The sequence below is a fragment of the Lissotriton vulgaris genome, chromosome 2_1 (genome assembly GCF_964263255.1).
Source record: "Lissotriton vulgaris chromosome 2_1, aLisVul1.2, whole genome shotgun sequence".
In the NCBI taxonomy this organism is placed as follows: Eukaryota; Metazoa; Chordata; class Amphibia; order Caudata; family Salamandridae; genus Lissotriton; species Lissotriton vulgaris.
Genome location: NC_141687.1, coordinates 412,446,210 through 412,465,195, shown reverse-complemented (window position 1 = coordinate 412,465,195; position 18,986 = coordinate 412,446,210).

Below are 18,986 nucleotides of genomic sequence, written 5' to 3'. Positions count from 1 at the left end.
AAAGTGCATGCACTACTGCATGCATGTTAGTGAAAAGTAAGTAGTACTTTCGACAACTGTGGAAGAAAGAATGCGACAGTACAGGGCCTGTGTGGAATTATTGATAACTATATTCAACATAAGGTCTCTGTAGCCAAATACCAGAGAGCCTTGCTGGTCACTATAAATCCATTCACAACAACACTCAATGGGGTTGGTCTGGAAGGTATAGTAGATAGAAAAGGAGAAATTGCTTTTTTTCTAGGTGTCCCCTCACTCACCAGGGTTGCCCCTTGGTGACATGCTTCATCATTGGGGCCATCCCAGTCCTCTACGGGCTGGGGCGTGCTGCGACTTGCGAATTACGTAGGAGCACTTACAAATGACTATGTGTGGTGCAGATGTGATAGTGGAGTGGACTAAGTGATGTGTTAAGGGATCAATTTAGAAGCAGAGAGAGATCCAAGAAATGCAGTCACAGTCAGAGAAAAAGGCAAGGGATACTGTATCTATGTTGTTGTAGTTGTCCTGTTGGAAGTGGTAAGTAAGTTGCCTGCAGAAAAAAAATCCTCTTATTAGCGGCACTCCTCCATTGCAGCCGACGCTTCGTCCATCGATGTTGGTCACCAGAAGACACCCTGTAAAAAAAGCACAGCATAGACAAACAATTGAACATAAACAATTCTTTGGGTACAAACCTATCCATCAATCTTTGAAAGTGCATGCACTACTGCATGCATGTCAGTGAAAAGTAAGTAGTACTTTCGACAACTGTGGAAGAAAGAATGCGACAGTACAGGGTCTGTGCGGAATTATTAATAACTATATTCAACATAAGGTCTCTGTAGCCAGATACCTGAGAGCCTTGCTGGTCACTATAAATCCATTCACAACAACACTCAATGGGGTTGGTCTGGAAGGTATAGTAGATAGAAAAGGAGAAATTGCTTTTTTTCTAGGTGTCCCCTCACTCACCAGGGTTGCCCCTTGGTGACATGCTTCATCATTGGGGCCATCCCAGTCCTCTACGGGCTGGGGCGTGCTGCGACTTGCGAATTACGTAGGAGCACTTACAAATAACTATGTGTGGTGCAGATGTGATAGTGGAGTGGACTAAGTGATGTGTTAAGGGATCAATTTAGAAGCAGAGAGAGATCCAAGAAATGCAGTCACAGTCAGAGAAAAAGGCAAGGGATACTGTATCTATGTTGTTGTAGTTGTCCTGTTGGAAGTGGTAAGTAAGTTGCCTGCAGAAAAAAAATCCTCTTATTAGCGGCACTCCTCCATTGCAGCCGACGCTTCGTCCATCGATGTTGGTCACCAGAAGACACCCTGTCCACTGCCTGCCTGATGCTGAATTGTGGCTCGCTAATGTGAAGCCTGACTCCATCCTTTTTTCCCCATTGCAGAGACTGAAACCCGGCCTGTAATTATTCAACGAAAAACAGGAAGTGATATAATATTACAACACCACTGATAAATAAATATAAGGTATGCAGGCTGTGGAGTGCAAAAAGTCACAATTTGATTTTCCTAGTAGACAGTACAATATTTTTGAAAGTGCGTACTCTGTCTGAGTCACCTTTTGAAGGATAAATAAGTAGGGGCAAATTATTGTAGCGGATCTTTCCCCTCAAGCTAGGTGTACTGTAAACTGTGTTTCAGAACAAAATTAGATCTTCCTAGCAGTGCTCCCACCCAGACCCTTACTAAAGCCAGTCGCAAAAATGTAGAAGACCCCCAATCAAATCTCAAAAAGCGAGGCCTAGCAGAAAACTGGTGACAAAACTTACTTTGAAAGTAAAAGTAGGCCGAAGTACCCCCTTCCTAATTACCCCTTACCCACGTGGATTGCATTCAAACCACTTGCAAGCAACCAAGCAAAAGTATCCATAGCCAGCATCGCTCCAAGACTCGAAATCCCCCCCCACTCAAACACATGCAATAGAAATACTGCTAACCCTAACGAACCCTAAGTTAAGAATAGTGGCAAAGGCTTTCTTTAACTATGCCAAATCCCCCCTTTACCACCATGGATTTTCTTCAAATGACTTTTGAAGAAGTTTGGTCCAAACCACTTTTATCCGGTATTAGAGCTTCCCAGCAATGGCCCCAGAGCCGTCAACCCAGGAGAAAACGAGTAGAAAACCCCCAAACAGCCAAAGAGCAAAAGTACAAAAATGGGGACTTTGTCAGTTTTTCACAAATTTCCCAAATCACTCCGCGCGCGCTCTGCAGCTAGGCCCTAACTCCCCTCTGCCACCATGGATTTGCTTCAAACCTCTTGCAAAGTAAAGTATATATAGCCAGCAGTGCGCCCAGACCCCGAAACCCACCCACAAACACCAGGAAGCACCACAAACAGGCCCCCGAAAACGCTACATTGAGCAAAATGTCAGAAATAGCCAAAAAAAAATCGGCCTGGATTTTGTCCCAACCACTTCTACCCGGTATTAGACCTTCCAAGGAATGCCCCAAGACCCGCCAACCCACCCGCCAAGAAGCATAACACACCCCCAAACAGGCCAAAAGCAAAATCTCATACTGGCAATATTTCTCGGCCTTCGGTCCAAACGCGCTGCGTAGCTAGGCCATAAGTCGGGGTTGCCACGACGGATTTCCTGAAAAGCAAATGCAATCAAGATTAGAGTGTCCCAGCAGTGCTCCCAGACCACGAAACTCACCTACAAACAGACGGAACCCCCCCTAAGAGCACCTCAAAGGCAAGCAAGTCATCAAAAACACAAAAAATGTTCCGCCTGGGATTTGGTCCAAACCACTTTTATCCGGTATTAGAGCTTCCCAGCAATGGCCCCAGAGCCGTCAACCCAGGAGAAAACGAGTAGAAGACCCCCAAACAGCCAAAGAGCAAAAGTACAAAAATGGGGACTTTGTCAGTTTTTCACAAATTTCCCAAATCACTCCGGGCGCGCTCTGCAGCTAGGCCCTAACTCCCCTCTGCCACCATGGATTTGCTTCAAACCTCTTGCAAAGTAAAGTATATATAGCCAACAGTGCGCCCAGACCCCGAAACCCACCCACAAACACCAGGAAGCCCCCCAAACAGGCCCCCGAAAACGCTACATTGAGCAAAATGTCAGAAATAGCCAAAAAAAATCGGCCTGGATTTTGTCCCAACCACTTCTACCCGGTATTAGACCTTCCAAGGAATGCCCCAAGACCCGCCAACCCACCCGCCAAGAAGCATAACACCCCCAAACAGGCCAAAAGCAAAATCTCATACTTGCAATATTTCTCGGCCTTCGGTCCAAACGCGCTGCGTAGCTAGGCCATAAGTCGGGGTTGCCACCACGGATTTCCTGAAAAGCAAATGCAATCAAGATTAGAGTGTCCCAGCAGTGCTCCCAGACCACGAAACTCACCCACAAACAGACGGAACCCCCCCTAAGAGCACCTCAAAAGCAAGCAAGTCATAAAAAACACAAAAATATTTCCGCCTGGGATTTGGTCCAAACCACTTTTATCCGGTATTAGAGCTTCCCAGCAATGGCCAGAGAGCCGTCAACCCAGGAGAAAATGAGTAGAAGACCCCCAAACAGCCAAAGAGCAAAAGTACAAAAATGGGGACTTTGTCAGTTTTTCACAAATTTCCCAAATCACTCCGCACGCGCTCTGCAGCTAGGCCCTAACTCCCCTCTGCCACCATGGATTTGCTTCAAACCTCTTGCAAAGTAAAGTATATATAGCCAGCAGTGCGCCCAGACCCCGAAACCCACCCACAAACACCAGGAAGCCCCCCAAACAGGCCCCCGAAAACGCTACATTGAGCAAAATGTCAGAAATAGCCAAAAAAAAATCGGCCTGGATTTTGTCCCAACCACTTCTACCCGGTATTAGACCTTCCAAGGAATGCCCCAAGACCCGCCAACCCACCCACCAAGAAGCATAACACCCCCAAACAGGCCAAAAGCAAAATCTCATACTTGCAATGTTTCTCGGCCTTCGGTCCAAACGCGCTGCGTAGCTAGGCCATAAGTCGGGGTTGCCACCACGGATTTCCTGAAAAGCAAATGCAATCAAGATTAGAGTGTCCCAGCAGTGCTCCCAGACCATGAAACTCACCCACAAACAGACGGAACGCCCCCTAAAAGCACCTCAAAGGCAAGCAAGTCATCAAAAACAAAAAAAAATTCCGCCTGGGATTTGGTCCAAACCACTTTTATCCGGTATTAGAGCTTCCCAGCAATGGCCCCAGAGCCGTCAACCCAGGAGAAAACGAGTAGAAAACCCCCAGACAGCCAAAGAGCAAAAGTACAAAAATTGGGGACTTTGTCAGTTTTTCACAAATTTCCCAAATCACTCCGCGCGCGCTCTGCAGCTAGGCCCTAACTCCCCTCTGCCACCATGGATTTGCTTCAAACCTCTTGCAAAGTAAAGTATATATAGCCAGCAGTGCGCCCAGACCCCGAAACCCACCCACAAACACCAGGAAGCCCCCCAAACAGGCCCCCGAAAACGCTACATTGAGCAAAATGTCAGAAATAGCCAAAATAAAATCGGCCTGGATTTTGTCCCAACCAGTTCTACCAGGTATTAGACCTTCCAAGGAATGCCCCAAGACCCGCCAACCAACCTGCCAAGAAGCATAACATCCCCAAGCAGGCCAAAAGCAAAATCTCATACTTGCAATATTTCTCGGCCTTCGGTCCAAACGCGCTGCGTAGCTAGGCCATAAGTCGGGGTTGCCACCACGGATTTCCTGAAAAGCAAATGCAATCATAATTAAAGTGTCCCAGCAGTGCTCCCAGACCACGAAACTCACCCACAAACAGACGGAACCCCCCTAAGAGCACCTCAAAGGCAAGCAAGTCATCAAAAACACAACAAATTTTCCGCCTGGGATTTGGTCCAAACCACTTTTATCCGGTATTAGAGCTTCCCAACAATGGTCCCAGAGCCGTCAACTCACCTGCAAAGAGGTACAACAACACCCCCACAAGTGCTGAGTCTTTCTTCATTGGGCGTAAACCAGCCCTCTGGTTTGATGGAAATAGGAGTCTGGAGGAGGAGGATGGAGGAGCATGTTCTTCAGAACTTGTGAACCTGAGGAATGCAGACTGCGGCAACTTCAAATCAATTAGCAAACCAATGAAGACAGTTCTGCTGATGGGCTTGTTTTTGTGATTATCTGACTAAAGTTTGAAATATATTAACTGTGCACAACAAAGAAAGACAGACACACAGGAATAAAAGTGAATAAGGACGAAAAAGAAAGTTATTGATTCGTTGTCTCATTTTCAGGGCTCGGTATCACGGTCCAGGAATGAGAATAAGGCTTCGTCATCATACTCTGCGAATACAGGCAGGGTGAGCTCAGTGTCACCTGACAGAGTAGAAATTCCCTCATCTATGTTGCTGGCCACCTCCTCTTCATCCGGCACGCTTTCTCGTACTCTGAAATCTGGTGGTATGAGGTGCTGATTCATCTTGATCATTGTTAACCTCTCCACATTTTTGGGCGAGAGGCGGCTCCGTTTGGGAGTTACAATGCCACCAGCAGCACTAAAAACCCGTTCAGAAGACACGCTTGCGAGTGGGCAAGACAAGTAGTTTAAAGCCAGGTTGGTGAGCTGTGGCCACAATTCTTTTTTCCCATGCCAATACGCCAATGGGTCAGAATTAACATAGACCTCTGTTGAGTCATTCAGATAGTCCTTCACCATCGACTCAAGGTCCTCCTCATCCAAGGTTCCTCCACTTTGCTTAGCTCTTGCTGTGCCTCTGACCTTTTGAGAACCAAACCCACGCAGAGCTAGCCAATCCTCTTCAGCCTCCAATGTTTCTGTTGTGTCTCGTGCAGATGACCCGGTTGCCGGTGTCTTTAACGGCTGAGAGGTCACTTGTGCCACAGCCACAGGTGCAGAACTGGATTGTTTTGACTGGGGATGGCCTGCTGATGTACTGCCATTTCCTTCAATTTCCAGCCGTTCTCTTTCAAACCTCTTGGCTGACAAGGCTAGCCAATGTTTGTACTTTGGAACATGTTAATCATCAAAAGGAAAGAATGCTTGGCCTGCCAGCGCCTTTTTGTAGCGTGGATCCAGAATAGTAGCACAAATGTAATGCTCTTCTGAGTGGATCTTTTTAAGGCGTTCATCACCTTGTAGGAGCTCTAATAATTTCTCAACCAGAAGAAAAGAGTCTTGGTTTTTTACATCTTTTTCAAACACAGAACACACCTCCTTCAGTTGGTCCTCCAGCATGTACAACAATGGGATAGCTTTTACCAAATTACAGTCCTCCTTGCTGACTGCATGCGTGAAGAACTCAAAAGGACGAAGCATGCGTGTCAGGCTTTGAACTATGTTCCATTGCGCCGCACCCATCCTCAGCTCCTCTGTACCCTCTGTAAGGAAATATTGATCGAGTTCCGTATACTGCTCATACAGATGCTCAAGCATGTAGAAGGTTGAGTTCCAACGTGTTACCACCTCCTGGATGAGTGCTTTCACTGGCATTTTACGTTGATATAGCAGGCTCCTCAGCTGCTTCCGGGCCTTAAAAGAATGGCTGAAATGCTTGCACATTTTTCGGCAGGTGTCCAATACGCTGTACGCTGCACTGCCTTTATTACCCAAGAATTTTTGGACAACCAGGTTTATACAGTGCGCCAAACACGGCACTCTGAAATAGTTACCGTCCCTCATGGCCTTAACTATATTGGCGCCATTGTCCGTGGAAACATAACCAACCTGGCGTTTTAGTGGGGACAGCCAGTTAAGGACCTTTGTGTTAAAGACATCCAAAATGTTTTCTGCTGTGTGACGTTTCTCCAAACCAAACATGGCTAGTGTTGCATGTTTCAGAGCAGCTTTAAAAACAATGTCCGTGTCAACACCTGTGTTTAGCTTTGCTTTAGCCCCTGAAAAAGAGACCCAGTGTGTAGTGATGCACATGTAATCAGCGCCTGCGCCACTGGTCCACATGTCTGTTGTCATATGTATAGTGTGAACAGCACTCTTCTGCAAAGCTGCCCCAATCACCTTCAGAACATCTTCATGTAGTGCTGGAACCGCAACTCGGGCAAAATAGAACGGGCTAGGAACCTTCCATTTAGGGCAGAGCGCTGCCACTAATTCTAGAAAACCAACCCCTTCTACAAAAGAAAAAGGGAGAAGGTCCAGAGCTAGCATTTTAGCCAGCTTAGTGTTATACAGACGCGTCAGTGGGTGGTTGCGTTCATATTGCGCTTCTGTAAACAACATCTTTTTAATGTTGCCCTGGACCAAGGATTTACGGGATGATGATGATATCTTCGACCCAGTTACGCTCGCTGATGAACTTTTCCGCATTGATGTCTCACTCTCTCCCACACTCTTAGTGTGCCTCACATGGGGTGTGCTGCTGACAGGGGTACTGGGTGTAAGTGAAGTGTTTGAATCGTCTTCTTCCTCCTCGTCATCATCAGATGAAAAATCAACGTTTTCATTACGTGCAATTCCGGCTTTCTTGACCACCTCTAGGTGCGGAAACCATTGGACAGGGTGCACTCTCTCAAGATGACCTCTCTGGCCTCCGGTACCATAGTTAGAACCAAGCTTACCACGACTAACTCGAAGCTTACAAATGCTACAAATGGCTACGTTTTCCATTTTTGGGCAAACACTAAAGAAGTCCCAAACTGGAGACTTGAAATGTCTTTGGGGGCCGGAGGAGGCGGCGATACTGGTGGTGGTGGTCCTGCTGCTAATGCCAGATGAAGTGGAGGATGTGGATTGCCGAACTTCAGTACGTTTTGCACTTTCACCACCACGAATTGAGGTCGAGGTGGGTACCTTCTTGCGAGGAAGAAATATGGAAGCGGTAGGTGTTGGTGTACTACTAAACTCCAAATCTAATGATTGTTGTGTTTCCATTTCCATTGCCTCCTCGTCGACATCATCATCACGCTCAGCAGCTTCTCGGGATAGGGTCAAAATGTCTCTTTGCTGCATGCCCGGTGGGGCTGCAGTGACCTTTGTGATGACTGGCTCGTCGTCATCGTGAGAGGCTTCATCACCAGCAGGATCTGTCACTTCTTGTTGAGCCTCATCACACTCCATAGGTATGAGTTTTTCGACGACCTTCCTTTTACGCTTAGGTATCTTTGTCAGATCATGGTGTGCCTCACTCTCAGGCTGCCGTTGTGGTACCCATTCGTCATCCAGATCATCAGTAGGAGGTGAGCTTGAAGAAGATGTAGACACCCCCCTTGATCTTTTCCTTGCTAGGGATGTGGAAGACAATGAATGATCATCAGGAGGAGTGGCTTCCTCAAATGATACATCGGTCTGATTGTCAATTTCCTGATGTGCCCCTACTTCGGGAGGAACAACTATTGTGGGCACTTGTGACCCTCCATGCACCTCTGCTTGCGCATCTCCTTGCGCTGCCTCTCCTTCCACATGTACTTGGGCTTGTACTACTTGCACATGTTGTTGCGGCTGTGGTTGTTCAACACTTGTCAGATGAGTTACAACAACCTGTGTTGATTCAGGGACATTGCTGCTACTTTTTTGCGATGAGCCAACATCACTGGTCGATGGTGATTGGAGAAGTACACTGACTGCCTCTGAAGCACTCAAGGGCTTTGACTTAAGTTGGCGTGGTGGTGGAGGCACTGAACCCAATGGAGCTGGGGTGCTGCTCCCAGCTTGGTCCCCAGCAGATCCTGCTGCTGCTGCAGGCGTACTTTTTTTTTCTCCCAAAAAACGTGGCGGTTGGCACACCAGCCTCCTTGGTAACTTGCTTCTTCTGCTCCTTACTAGCAACTTTCTTGCTAGAGGAGCTACGGAGAACTTTTTTTGGGGCCATCTTCTTCAGAGCAGGTCAGACAGCAGGCCGCAGTTGCACGAATTGTAGAGTTGTCTGAGGCCAGACGTGACGTCGCGTGACGTTATGCTGCACACACACACACCGCTGCAGGACTTCTTCCTGGCACTGGTGGTTCTCTTGAGTCTTGTGCACCTAAAAACAATGGAAGACAGAGGAACATCAGTTCAGTTATACACCACAAAAAAAATCGGAAAAAAAACAGAAAAATCAGCACAATCCCACTCCATCCATGCCCTCCATGATGTTTAAGTTCAAGACAGCCCACAGAAAGACTAGGCCCATGCTAGACTCAAATACCCCTGGTGAAAAGGCCACAAGTACAGCCCCAAAAAACGAAAATCACAGAAAAATCAGCACAATCCCAATCCATCCATGCCCTCCATGATGTTTAAATTCAAGACAACCCACAGAAAGACTAGGCCCATGCAAGACTCACTACCCCTGGGCATAAAGGTTGAAAAGTAGGCAAAATGGTTGCAGGCCTAACAACAAAGCCTGCATTCAAAATGGCCACTTGCCTCTCCCAGACCATGGCCAGTGCCTGTAGCAGCACTCAAAATGGCCACCAGCCACATGGCCTGTCCCTCCCCATGAACACCCCCAAAAATCGAAAAACACGGCAAAATCAGCACAATCCCATTCCATCCATGGCCTCCATGATGTTTAAGTTCAAGACAGCCCACAGAAAGACTAGGCCCATGCTAGACTCAAATACCCCTGGTGAAAAGGCCACAAGTACAGCCCCAAAAAACGAAAATCACTGAAAAATCAGCACAATCCCAATCCATCCATGCCCTCCATGATGTTTAAGTTCAAGACAGCCCACAGAAAGACTAGGCCCATGCTAGACTCAAATACCCCTGGTGAAAAGGCCACAAGTACAGCCCCAAAAAACGAAAATCACTGAAAAATCAGCACAATCCCAATCCATCCATGCCCTCCATGATGTTTAAATTCAAGACAACCCACAGAAAGACTAGGCCCATGCAAGACTCACTACCCCTGGGCATAAAGGTTGAAAAGTAGGCAAAATGGTTGCAGGCCTGACAACAAAGCCTGCATTCAAAATGGCCACTTGCCTCTCCCAGCACATGGCCAGTGCCTGTAGCAGCACTCAAAATGGCCACCAGCCACTTGGCCTGTCCCTCCCCATGAACACCCCCAAAAATCGAAAAACACTGCAAAATCAGCACAATCCCATTCCATCCATGGCCTCCATGATGTTTAAGTTCAAGACTAGCCCACAGAAAGACTAGGCCCATGCTAGACTCAAATACCCCAGGTGAAAAGGCCACAAGTACAGCCCCAAAAAACGAAAATCACTGAAAAATCAGCACAATCCCAATCCATCCATGCCCTCCATGATGTTTAAGTTCAAGACAGCCCACAGAAAGACTAGGCCCATGCTAGACTCAAATACCTCTGGTGAAAAGGCCACAAGTACAGCCCCAAAAAACGAAAATCACTGAAAAATCAGCACAATCCCAATCCATCCATGTCCTCCATGATGTTTAAATTCAAGACAACCCACAGAAAGACTAGGCCCATGCAAGACTCACTACCCCTGGGCATAAAGGTTGAAAAGTAGGCAAAATGGTTGCAGGCCTAACAACAAAGCCTGCATTCAAAATGGCCACTTGCCTCTCCCAGCACATGGCCAGTGACTGTAGCAGCACTCAAAATGGCCACCAGCCACATGGCCTGTCCCTCCCCATGAACACCCCCAAAAATCGAAAAACACTGCAAAATCAGCACAATCCCATTCCATCCATGGCCTCCATGATGTTTAAGTTCAAGACAGCCCACAAAAAGACTAGGCCCATGCTAGACTCAAATACCCCTGGTGAAAAGGCCACAAGTACAGCCCCAAAAAACGAAAATCACTGCAAAATCAGCACAATCCCAATCCATCCATGCCCTCCATGATGTTTAAGTTCAAGACAGCCCACAGAAAGACTAGGCCCATGCTAGACTCAAATACCCCTGGTGAAAAGGCCACAAGTACAGCCCCAAAAAACGAAAATCACTGAAAAATCAGCACAATCCCAATCCATCCATGCCCTCCATGATGTTTAAATTCAAGACAACCCACAGAAAGACTAGGCCCATGCAAGACTCACTACCCCTGGGCATAAAGGTTGAAAAGTAGGCAAAATGGTTGCAGGCCTAACAACAAAGCCTGCATTCAAAATGGCCACTTGCCTCCCAGCACATGGCTAGTGCCTGTAGCAGCACTCAAAATGGCCACCAGCCACATGGCCTGTCCCTCCCCATGAACACCCCCAAAAATCGAAAAACACTGCAAAATCACCACAATCCCATTCCATCCATGCCCTCCATGATGTTTAAGTTCAAGACAGCCCACAGAAAGACTAGGCCCATGCTAGACTTAAATACCCCTGGTGAAAAGGCCACAAGTACAGCCCCAAAAAACGAAAATCACTGAAAAATCAGCACAATCCCAATCCATCCATGCCCTCCATGATGTTTAAATTCAAGACAACCCACAGAAAGACTAGGCCCATGCAAGACTCACTACCCCTGGGCATAAAGGTTGAAAAGTAGGCAAAATGGTTGCAGGCCTAACAACAAAGCCTGCATTCAAAATGGCCACTTGCCTCTCCCAGCACATGGCAAGTGCCTGTAGCAGCACTCAAAATGGCCACCAGCCACATGGCCTGTCCCTCCCCATGAACACCCCCAAAAAAGGCCCCAAAACAGCCCAAAAATCGAAAATTCCAAAATTTAAGTTGCAGCAACTGTAATGCCCCAAACAAACTTACTTGTAAAATTTCTAATCCAACAGTGATCCAAAGAAAGTCAAAAAGGCCTCAAATCCAAATATCCAGCAGCATCCACAAAAAGTAATCCTTCCAGCTCCAGATCCAAATGAAAAGTGACCAGGAGATGGACAAAGCACTGGGAGGAGCCTGCTGGACAGTAACAGGAAGTTGAAGACTGTGGGGCACTTCCTTCCTCCCACCCCCCTCCTCCCCTCCCCAAAATGGACTCCTCGCTAAAAAAGTGCAGGCAAATGTCAACCTAAGGAGTTATTCAGATAAAAATCATCATTTCAAGAAGGTTTATGCTGCTTGCTGGTGGATTTCTTGTGCAGAATTGCCAATTTTATATTTTTGCTTGTGCGAGATTGTTGCTGCTCGCCGCATCTCAAATCTCGCAATTGCGAAGTACCGCGAGACGTGATCTCGCCGTACTCGCGTTGACAAACTCTCGCTGTGCAAGTTGGCAAGCCGCGATGACGTAATCGCGCTCGCCAAATTCCCGCGGGATCACACAGCAAGATCCAAAATGGCGCAGCACTCGCAAAATATCGAGAAAAACAACTCGGCAAACGATGATAAACGCCGCGCACCGCAAAAATTGTATTACCAACGACGCGAGCCGCAAAAAAAATCCGCTGCGTGCGAATTTGTGGATTTTGCGGGAAATTCGCAAATCTCGCGGATTGCGAACTTCCCAAAAAAACGCAAAATCCGCGAGCGTAACGGATTTTCCGCCCATGCTTAGCTGGTGCAGACGGGCTTGGCTTTGGTCTTCAGTAAAAAGTTTGGTGGGAAGAAGCTAGAGTGCTAAGAAAAATGTCATATTTGTGTGCCCCAGCAATGGTGGCTGAATCTCCATCTGCAAAATAGCACCTTTATACTGATAATAATCAATTGTTTCTCCTTTCCAACTTTTAAATCCACCCACCTATCAAGCATTTTGGTCTGCTTCACTACTATAGGGATGGCACTCCGGTTACTCATACATAAATCCCGTAAAAAATGAGATCTTAAGCTGTACCCATCTCTCTTACGGACTCTACTATCTTTCCCCTAAATTCTGTGTAATTGACCTTATGGGCCAGACACCTTGGGTTTCACTTCAGGTCATCCATAAACATGTACACCGTCATCACTATCTAAGACACATCGGCATGCTTTCAACTACGGAACATATACAATTCAGTTCAATTGAATATACAAAATCCACTCATTCCATTCACTGTAGATAAAATACTCATCAACTCATAAGTAATGAGGAGAGTAAACTATAGTAATTATCTCCTAGTAGACCACCCCAATTATTACTATGCACCACTTCCACATCGTTCTGCAGTTTGTTACCTGAAGTCCATATAACTTATCCAAGCATACGCCCATCTCAAATTATCCTAACCAAACTGGATCGCTCATCAACAGTAGTAGACCATTATATATACGTTCATCTTCCCGTTCCATTCCTTACGCATGAGCAGTTCGTCTGGTCAACAGAATATATTACCATGCTGAGGTTGAAAACCTTTCCCCAAATTGGCGCCGCCTACCCGGTATGGACAAAGGGGGAAGCATGTCACTAGTAGAGCCTGAGAATACGAAAGAAACACATAAGAAAGAAAACAAGAACAATCATCATAAACAGAAACCAAGTTAAGAGGGACGGGCTCAGGAATGGAATGGGAAGACCTGGACTTCGAGTAATGAAGAGTACCGGTGACTAACTGGGTAATATATAAGCTACTACTTCCACATTAATTATAAGCAGTAGGTGGCCAACCCCTCTCTGATACCTTATCAAAGTAGTTCTTAATCTTTTGGCCTTTGTGGGCCCCACTGAATCACTGCTAAGCCTAGAATGCCCGTCTACGAAATTTCTATCATTTTGAATCCCAAAACAATTCACAATAATGCGTGAAAAAGCATACAAAAAAAACCCATCAACAAATGATAATTTCTTTATTTAATTTACAAACAAAACAATATGCAAAAAGGTGAATTTTAATTTTTTTTAATTAGAAGATTGAAACTTTAGAAAACGTTGTTTTATTTCTAAAAGATGAAGCGATATGCTAAACTCTTTTTGTCGGTGCATACCAGTGCTTCAATTGAGGCGCTCAGTCATCTAGACTTGATTAAATTTGCTGTACCTGTGCTGCTCTCACGAAGATGAGGATTCTATACTCATTTTTATCCTCCAATTACAAATTCCTTGACATTGACAGAGCGATTTAAAATGTTCACTTCTCAATTGGGCTTTTTCATTTGCACGTACGCTAATAATATGCTTTTTTGCCTAGTTGTCTAAATAGTTGCAATCTCTCTGAGCGAGCCTCATGGACTCCCAGATGTCTGCAAATCATAGGTTAAGAACTAGTGCCTTATCATGTTCAACACTGATTAAGAACCTAACATCCACCAATCATAACCTTCTATTCATACTTTCGCAGCCTTTAGCTGCCTCCAATTACAGACCCTGCTATCATCTAGGTTTCCTGCACTGGAACTCCGTAACTTCCGAAATGTGTGTTCCCATTCTTTTCAAGATTTCACAATTAATCTGAAAAGCCATTTACTGCAACTTAAACGATGCAGAGGATAAGTGAATTATTCTATTGTAAAATGTACTTTACATACCATTATTGTTCTTTTGCTATTGATAGGTATTTGTCTTAGATATGTGTTTGTATCTGCAAATCGTACCCATACAGTGGCATAAATGTAATCCACCTGACCCTAATGCTGACATAGCTTTTGCTGAGCACACCAAACCTGACCTCGTATTTGGGCATTAAACTCTGCTTTGCTTCTGATAAGACTGTCTGAGTGAATTACATCTCACGATCACCTAGTTCATAGTTTAAAACTGGAGAAAACGGGGATTCACATTGATGGTGATCGCCCCACCGAGGAGAATGATGCAGAAGCTGCAGGTGCGAATTGATCAATTTAGCTGGAGGGCGAGAAACCCTGCATGTCAAGACACAGACAATAGAGGATGAAGGTTTGGGAGTTTGCTATACTATGCGGCACAACGCTGGTATATATGGCCGAATGGCATCACCCGGCCTCCGCAAAGCACTGGTGCTTTATGGACCAAGGGGTTGCTGGCCTACTTATATGGAAAGTGCCCACGCTGGCGAAAAAACACAGGCCTCATAGCGTCTATGTCTCTGTGGTGGTTAGATTAACAGTGGAAGTATGGGACAAGATCCCACAGTCCAGGGATTAATGATGGAGCCATCACTGAGCACCCGCATGCCGAGTAACCCTGACTTTGCGCCAGCGGTTACAGAGACTCTCTACAAAGCCTGGCAACAGGCCACCTGCAAGAGGGTGGGAGACTGATTTCAAGCAGACAATATCACAACCTTTGAATAACTGAAACATTGCTGTGAACTCTCGGAAACAGAACAGTTAAATTATTGGCAAATGTGTCCCTGGTCATGTAGCCTATGAAGTAAACTGCAGCAAGTAGGCTCCAAACATCTTTCGAGCAGTGGTTTGTCACAAAACACGACAAGTGCATCCTCTCAGATATCTAAAGATTAAGAACTCATACGTCAGACCGTGATGGACCATTCAACAGCACAACAGCATTGTGAAGCAGAAGTGGGGTGACAACTGATGGACAGAGAACGCAGAGACATACTAGGGACTAGTAGTATGGGAAAGATTGTCTCTTAAAGACTGGACTTTACTGGTACAATACCCTAGAACGGATACATAGATGGTGCCTGACCAAACTCCTCGTGTGCTGGAGGAAGTGAGGGAGGCTGAATTGTGGAGGCACATACTATATGGCACTGCCCCAGAATGATTAAGTACTGAAAAAACGTCCTTGCAAAATATTTGGGGACAGTTTCCTTTCTCAGGACTATAGAGAACGCACCTGCCTAAGATGTCTGAAAGTAGTGCATTTGACCGATGCACCCCGATGCAGATGAAGCTTGACTCGAAACCAACGTTGAGGCTCACTTTTAGGAAATAAGTTTAGCGCGTGCTAGAACTTGGCCCCCTGCCTCTTACAGATATTGGATCTAGGCGGAATGGAAGTGGGGAGGTTGTGGGTGTGGGGGAGGGGTTTAGTTAGTATGATTCTTTAACTTTTATTTCACTACAGGCCCTGTTATCTGGAGACTAGACTTCACGTAATGAGCTTGATTATCTTGCTGTATAATATGCCACATGAGTCATCTAAAAATGCTGTACTTTTTGTATGAAAACCCAATGAAACAGATTTCAACCATATTTAATCCACCTAAACAGGTATTTCATTAAACCATGTTAAACACTCTAGATTTGTAACCTGTGTACAGCCACTTTTGTGATGCAAAATGTTTCTCATCAAAATGTTATTAATGCCTTATAAGTAAATACTTAAAATATCTTCAATGCTCCCTAATAGCTAATACTTCATATTCACTACCTAATATACCATTCTCCCTCACAAGGTTAAGTTCTAAAAATTCAACTCAGTAAATCCGAAGTAGTAGACCATGTACATCTTTAAGCCTACACCTCCCAGGCATGCACTCCACTCACTTATTCCCCATTCCGTCTTCCTCACTGCTCTCCACTTGGCCAAGATCCTCATGACTGCACTACTCGTCAACAAGCTGGACTATTGCAAGACACTCCTTTTCCACAACTTCCCTCACTACTGCCTCCACGTACTCACCTATCAAACTCAACTCAACCATACAAAATCTATCTTAGAGAAAACTTTCTCTCACAGACACAGTGCTGTTGACTCACCATCAATGTACACATTTCTCAACCTGATGTTTAAATCAGTTTGTGGTCTGAGTCAGTTTCAGCCAATATCATCTATCATCTTTGAACCATACTTGCCAACACAACCAATTTATGTGGGAGACTCGATTTTTTAAGCAGAAAATTATTTTTTTAACCTTTAGACTGACTAAAATTATCTGCATTTCAACACAACTAAATAGCGAAAAAATTCCCAGATTGTTTTCCTCTTTCCTGGTTCCAAATGTTGCCATATATGCTAAACAGCAGTAAGAATTTTCAGTGGGTGACAGTCACAGGGGACTAAACCAGAGTGAAATCCACGCTTCGTGTTTTTTTGTTTAATTTCTATTGCAGTTCTCTTTTTTTCCTGTCCCTATGTGTTACCCTGAAAATCCACTGTGTTTTCAGTGAAGGGCAGTTTCATGGTGTGGCCAAATGGAACAGGGCGTGATAAGGTAATAAAGTCATACTATGCTTCTATGGCCTGCCTTCATGTTCAGGTGGCCTACATGTTTATTTGTGTATTTTTGACAAGGAGTGCTCCCCAAACGCCTCTTTTTATTGTCTGGCTTGACAGTGGACCTGTTGCCAGAAAATGATGTGAACATCACTAGAGTAGGGCAGTGGCTCAGTACACCTGTTGGGAGCGAGGCGTACATGTTTTGACTGGGCAGAAGTTGTGTCCTTTCTCAAAAATAGTGATTGCCCTCCAAACAGCTCTGATCATATTTTATTTGTATTCAGCTGCCTAACCTTGAACTTTCAGGGGCCGACACATGATATTGAAATGCAATTAAAGTGTCTTAGATAACCAGATAATTTATTTTGTTTTTCTCTGGTAGCAGTACAGATGGGAGGAGGGCAGTCATTAACGTACATGGATTTTAAGGTCTGGCTTGATAGTGCAACTGTCACATGACCCTTTAACCAACATCATTATTATTCTACCGTTATTTGCTTCTACACAAATATATGCGATTTACTTGTAATGCTTCACATTACAATACAACATTTCTTTAAAGCCAGATCTATTGGCATTGCCAATTGCTTTTTTTAAAAAAAAAATGTGAGTAAATCAGTAACCCCACGTTTCCTTTGGTTTTTTTTATGTTTGCTTTCTTTTTCAGCACCTTTTCCAGTATGGCGCAAGCTCTGACATCTCATATGGTAAATGTCTAGTCTGCATATCTCCCTAAACTGCCTTTTTCATACCTGAGCTCAGATTTTGCAATCTCCTACTACCTGTCCCCTGGAACACCATCACTGTAGACCTGATAGGGGTCAAGCTCCCCAGCTTTCGTCAGGGTAAATCTCCATCAGCACTTTGCCAACCGTGCATATTTCCCTGCCCTCGACACCACCCACCACTGATTATATGAGCTTGAAATGTCTCCTGCTAGCTGAGGCAGGATCGGCATTTCATGACGTACAGAGCCACCTGGACTTTTCAGTGAGCCCTGAAGTCAGCATGCAACATCTTGGCCAGGCACGGCTGAGGTGATAAAAAAATGGGGATGAACTGCTCATGGTTCAGTCCCAATCAGTAGAAATTATGGGGCTCATTAGGATAGCGGATTTTCCGCATCCTCTGGGCCGGTGGAAGCCACCGCCAGCCCGGAGGATGCAGAAAATTTGCTGCGGACCCACCAAAGACCCACCGCCACATTAGGATGGCTGGTGGGTCCTGGTTTCAGTCTGCTGCTTTTCCGCCACGGTTCGCTTACAACCACGGCAGAAAAGCTCTAATATGGTGACGGTGTCTCTCAGACACCGCCAGCCATATTAGGATGGGGTTCAAAACATGCTTTTCCGCCGCGGGTTTTCTGCCGTGGAAAAGCATGTGGTACTTCACTGCAGGGGCCCGTTGCGGACCCCCTGGGTGAAGGGGGGTTGGTGGGTGCACATAGGGGGTACCTGTGGTACCCCCCTGCATTTGTATGCAGAAATCAGCAGGCACCGCAAGGTGCCTGACGCTTTCTGCATACAAATGCAATGTATGCATTTTTACCATTGCGGCGGGTGCAGCTTGAAGCCGCACCCGCCGCAATGGTAAAAATAGAGGATGTGACCGCCAGGGTGGCGGTCACATCCTAATTTCACAGGAGGGAACTCCGCAGGCCATGCGGAGGTTCCCTCCTTCTCTGGGATCGCGGACGGATGCAAGTCTGTCCGCGATCCTAATGAGCCCCTAAGTGTGTGTGTTCATTGCACCCGTGGCTCTATGCAACCATGTGTCCCTACATATCTTCCCCCTGTACATTGGGGATGAGGAATGAACACTGCCTACAGCCTGCAACACTGAGTCCTGCTCGCGGAGCTGCTGAGGGGCGCAAACCTGACACTCTTTCCGCTTTGCTCACAACATGTGCGGCCGGAGTGCTGCCTGCAGGGGCGGCCTTAGGCATGTGCAAGCTATGCACCTGCACAGGGCCACCAAACCCCATGGGCCACCAAGCCAATATATATCCTTAATATAATAATCCTCTGAGGATGGAAACATATTTGCGTGGTGGCCCCTGGCAGGGATTTAGCGTCCTCCAGCTCTGTTCCACTTCTAAACACCCTGAACCCCCCCTCTTGACTGGCCTCCGTGCCTGCGTTCCCCCTAGTTTCTGATTGGCTTCTTTTTTTCCCTAC